Source organism: Moschus berezovskii, chromosome 1 (genome assembly GCF_049115385.1).
Source record: "Moschus berezovskii isolate FMDL1 chromosome 1, NW_MosBer_1.0, whole genome shotgun sequence".
In the NCBI taxonomy this organism is placed as follows: domain Eukaryota; kingdom Metazoa; phylum Chordata; class Mammalia; order Artiodactyla; family Moschidae; genus Moschus; species Moschus berezovskii.
This window is the reverse complement of record NC_142460.1, coordinates 75,208,202-75,213,917: the sequence shown is the minus strand read 5'-3', so window position 1 is coordinate 75,213,917 and position 5,716 is coordinate 75,208,202. Positions and strand designations below refer to the sequence as shown.

Sequence of the window (5,716 nt, the reverse complement as noted above, 5' to 3'; positions counted from 1 at the left end):
AAATAAAGTCCTAAAAAGATGTTTTAACAGTTATCCAAATAGTCATTCTATATTTAATTTACTTTCAAACAAATACTTCTGGAATAATTATCATATGTAAAGCACCATGCTAAGCATCAGTCATTCTGTGAATTTTTTTTTTAAGGGAGAATCCCAGGGATGGCGGAGCCTGGTCGGCTGCCGTCTATGGGGTCGCACAGAGTCAGACACGACTGAAGTGACTTAGCAGCAGCAGCAGCAGCAGCAGCTATTTTATTTACAAGTATACATTTAACACAATGAAATAAACACTGATAAACCAAATCCTAGTTAATAGTAGTGTAACAATATGTATCATTTGGATGATTACATTATTTTAAACAACAAACTACACTGAAAAGTTAATGAGATAAAATTCTTGGTCATAATATTATTAAGAAACACAATATATAAATTGAAAATATGATTGCTCAAAATTTGAAAATGGAAGTGAACTCATTTGGACAGAGTCAGAGTTGAACATAATCTGAAAGGAGGGGTGGGGGAGAATCTCTGACCCAAACGAAACCTTTCAGGTGAACAGGCGAGAAACGAAGCTGTTCATCTTAAAGGACGACGGGCAGTTGGCTTCCGCAGGCGGACTGGGCCCCAGCATCCCCGGTTCTGCAGGAGAATCACATCACCGAGCAGGAAGATTTTCCTTGGGAAGCGACCCCATCGATTTTTTCTGCCTCTAAAATTATCCTTCTAAAAACATCAACAGCAGTCTGATTTTCTTTAGCAGACGATTCCAAAAACGCTGCGTTTCCTTCTTCATAACTGATCACCATTTCCATATGTAGGTCTTTCTTATTACCAACCAACATAATAAGTATTTGTACTTTCCCCACCATATCCAACAATTTGCCATGGATAACTTTGATTGCTTCAAAACTTTTGATTGATATAACAGAATACACAAGAATATAACCATTAATATCTATGGAGTATGTCTGAGGAAAGATGGAATATTCATCCTGCCCAGCTGTGTCTACAAGTTGAAGATGATACTCCTGTCCATTTACTGTGATCAATTTTGTGAAAGTATTTTCTATGGTTGGATCGTAGGAATCAACAAATTGGCCTTCAACAAACTGAATCGTCAACGAGGATTTCCCCACAGGCCGGTAGCCCAGGATCGCGATCTTCCGGGACTTGGACTGCCGTGTCTTGGCGGCCTCCTCAGCCCGGGTCAACCACATCAACAGCGGCAGGGGCGGCTCCTGCACCCATTTTGTGAATTTTAAAATGTGGTACCCTCCTCTAATGAATGAGTGAGGAAAGAATAATCAAGATAACTAATAAATAAATATAAATTTTAAAAGTAAAACTTTCTGTTAGGGGAAATTACAGTGACAGAAAAGTGGGATTTACACAAATGAGAATATTAGAAAGTGGTGCTGATCAGGTATCACTTGAACTGAAATTGAAGAGATGACAAGGAGTTTGTCATTGAAAACAGGAAGTAAAAGAGCTTCAGGAAAAGAAAGCAGTCTGTACAAATAGATGTCCCCAGTGTAGATTACAGCTGGTCATCTCTGAAACAATAAAGATGTCTAGGCTGATGGGGATATGGTAGTCAAGGAATGAGGAGATAAGACTAAAGAGCTAAGCAGGGAGTCTGTAGTTTATTATAAAGGATTTAGACTTTTTTTTTCCCCTAAATACAGAGTAAACCTTTGGAAAAAGTTATGAAGTGACATAACCTGATTCATACATCCAGGTATTTAGATGTAGAAATGTACACATGCATACATATATTGAACTTTAAACCATTACAATTGTTCTTTGGAAATGGATTAGAGATAGATAACAACGGAAGCAGAGAGGCCTTTTGGGAGACTATTCTAGAAGTTCTGCTGAGAGATCATGGGCACTTAGAAAAGGATGGTAGCAGCAGGGCTGGGAGAAGTAGACCAAATTCGACAGATAATTTGCAGGCAAAAATTAAAGGAATTTCTGAGAGACTGGGGGCTTCCAAGGTGTGCTAGTGGTAAAGAACCTGTCTGCCAGTGCAGAAGACAGGTTCAGGAAGATATCTTGGAAGAAGGCATGGCAACCCATTCCAGTATTCTTGCTTGGAGAACCCCAGGGACAGAGGAGCCTGGTGGGTTACAGTCCATAAGGCCACATGGAATTGGACATGACTGAAGTGATGCAGCATGCCATGTCTGAGTGATTGAATGTGAAAGGTGAGGGAAGGAAAGGAAACAAGAGACACTGTAACTTCCATCCATTTGGATAAGAAGAGATTGAATGACTATGAGGCAGAAACTTAAAAACTTAAAGATGTAGGGTTTAGAGTTTCAGAAGGAAAAACAATTTCCTTTAGCAAAGAAAAATGTTCTCCTAATGTCTGCATTACATACAAGGTGAAAATCAGTAACAAGAGCCTTCATAGTCTGAATTTGCACCTCAGCACCCAAGTTTGCCATTCCTTAAGCCACTCTTCAAGATTTAAAGAACCTTAGGAATTCCCTAGTGGTCCAGTGGTTAGGACTCAGTGCTTTCACTGCTGGGATCCAGGTTCAGTCCCTGGTCAGGGAACTAAAATTTCACAAGTTGCTCAGGACAGCCAAAAAAAATTAAAAAATAAAAATAAAGAAGAAAGTTTACACAACTCGGATATTAAGAGTTATGGCTAATCAAGAGGTAAGGCAGTGCTTTTAAATGACTGGGAGGAAAGAAAAAAAAGGATGGGAACATGTCAAAAGAACAAATGAAGCTCCAAAGCACATGTGCCCTTTCTTCATTTAAGTTAAAGTTGACACGGTTAACACATATGGGTTTCCAAAGATGCCCACATCCTAATCCCTGTGAATAAGTTGCCTTACACCACAAAAATAATTTTTCAGATATGATTTAGTTAAGCATCTTGACAGTGAGAGATTATCCTGGATTGTACATGTAGGCCCCATGTAATCACAAGAGTTTTTTTTAATATGGAAGCAGGAGGGTCAGGATCAGATAAGAGATATGACAACAGAAGCAGAGGAAGGAAATGCAGGACCACAAGCCATGGAATGTGGGCAGCCAAGCTAGGAAAGACAGTAAAAATTCTCCCCAAGTGTGTCCAGAAAGCATGCAAGCCTCCTGATCCTTTGATTTAGCCCAAGATTAATTTGTGGACATCTGACCTCTAGAGCTGTAAGAGAATAAATGTGTGTTGCTTTAAGCCACTGTTTGTGATAGTTTGTGATAGAAGCAATAGGAAAGAAAGTAGTTGGCTTCATGACACATAACTGAAATAATCCTGACTCCACAAACTATTCAAAACCAGTTATGCAGTAAGATCAACCTCCTGGATGGACCTCCAGTCACGAAAAAGTATAGAGCTCCTGGAGTGAGATTATTGAAAATATGATTCCAGCTTAAAACTTGATTTTTAAACAGAACCAAGATTGACTTTTGATAGTGTAGTAATTTTGAGTATAATTAACTACCACAAAACTATCGTTCATCTAAACAAAAGTGTTCCTAATGAAATAAATATAGACTTCTTATAGATTTTATTAGATATCTGCACTGATAATCACCACAAAGTCAAAAAAAATACAGAATAAAACTCCTATGGGGATATGTACTAAAAATGTTAAGTTGAGTAGTAGAATGTTTTAAGAGTATGTGGTCAATCAAGAAAGTGAACTTTATAATGAACAACCTCAAAGTTGACTGTTAGTTTTCCTTTACGTTGACCTGCCCTTCAAAAAAAAAGTGAGACAATTTGTTACAGTAGAAAGAGGCAACTATTGGGAATACTGGGAGTCTTCTAATATAAAGAACATGAAGGGAAAAGTCAGTCATGTATCCATGGCTTGAAGGGAAAAGAGAGGAAATTAGAGAGAAAAGGACTAGAGTCATGTACCTCACTACTCTAGAACTCAGCCCATGAGTCTTCTGTTTGGCCATCTGTCCCCTTCCTCATCTCCTATCTCAAATTTAATATGAAAACAAACCAAGAGGTGAAGAAGAAAATAAACAGCATAATAAAGGGTAATTCCATAACGATTTTCAGCCACTTCTATTTGGACAAGGCTGCCCTAGCTATATTAAAAAGCAGAGACATTACTTTGCGAAAAAGGTCCATCTAGTCAAAGCTATGGTTTTACCAGTAGCCATGTATGGATGTGAGAGTTGGACTGTAAAGAAAGCTGAGCGTTGAAGAATTGATGCTTTTGAACTATGGTGTTGGAGAAGACTCTTGAGAGTCCCTTGAACTGCAAGGAGATCAAACCAGTCATTCCTAAAGGAAATCAGTCCTGAATATTTTAGATTGGAAAGACTGATGCTGAAGCTGAAACTCCAATACTTTGGCCACCTGATGCAAAGAGCTGACTTATCAGAAAAGACCCTGAGGCTGGGAAAGATTGAAGGCAGGAGGAAAAGGGGACAACAGAGGATTAAATGGTTGGATGGCATCACTGACTTGATGGATATGAGTTTGAGCAAGCTCCAGGAGTTGGTGATGGACAGGGAAGTCTGGCATGCTGCCGTCCAAGGGGTTGCAAAGAGTCGGACACAACTGAATGACTGAACTGAACTGCCCTTCCTATAGAACACCTGGGTGACTCAGTGGTAAAGAATCTGCCTGCCAGTGCAGAAGATGCAAGAGGCTCGGGTTCCATCTGTGGGTCAGGAAGATCCCCTGGAGAAGGGAATGACAACTCACTCCATTATTTTGCTGGGAAAACCCCATAGACCGAGGAATCTAGAGGGCTATAGTCTGTGGGGTCACAAAGAGTGGGACACAACTGAGTGACTGAATGGGCATGCATGCCCTACCTGAAGCACTTAACTGGTTAAAGAGAAAAAGTAAATAAAGTAAACATCAAAAGGACTGTAGAAGCATAAAAGATCAATTAAGTTCCTTGTACAGTCTAGAAACAAAGAATCCCAAAAGAATAATCTAGAAATACTTTTATTGTTTATTTAGCAATATGCCTAGTTGATACTATCCCAGATGCTGGACACATGCGGAAGGTGAAGGCTGGGATGAGGGAGTGGACAGGCTAACCTTTCCCTGTGAGAGCAGGGATCTGATCATTCTTATTCACTGTTGCATATCCAGCACGAGACTCATTAAACATGTGCTGAATGAAGAAAAAATACAGTGAAGTCAAGGGCTATCAATTCTTATGGAGAAAAGACAAAAAGTTGATATAACACATGATACTAATCAAATCAATGATACAGGAAAGGTTTACCTTGGGCAAGAAAGGAGAGAATGTTATTGTTTCACACCTGAAATGTTTAGTAGCAGGGTTCAGTAGCCCCTTCCCTACAATATATGTTAAACTAGCAATCCTAACTGTATTGGGAGTTTTACTGGTATTGTCAGCATAGCAAGGAGAGATAAGAAAGACTTCCTCAGTGATCAATGCAAAGAAATAGAGGAAAACAACAGAATAGGAAAAACAAGAGACCTCTTCAAGAAAATTAGAGATTCCAAGGGAACATTTCATGCAAAGATGGGCTCGATAAAGGACAGAAATGGTATGGACCTAACAGAAGCAGAAGATATTAAGAAGAGGTGGCAGGAATACACAGAAGAACTGTACAAAAAAGATCTCCACGACCAAGATAGTCACGATAACGTGATCACTGACCTAGAGCCAGACATCTTGGAATGTGAAGCCAAGTGGGCCTTAGAAAGCATCACTACAAACAAAGCTAGTGGAGGTGATGGAATTCCAGTTGA

The 5,716-nt window shown here is 39.5% G+C and overlaps 1 pseudogene; it reads right to left on the bottom strand.

Moving 5' to 3' along the window:
• Nucleotides 1-640: 640 nt before the first annotated feature.
• On the bottom strand, nt 641-1,224 carry LOC129550533 (GTP-binding protein Rheb pseudogene; annotated as a pseudogene).
• Between the last annotated feature and the right edge of the window lie 4,492 nt (nt 1,225-5,716).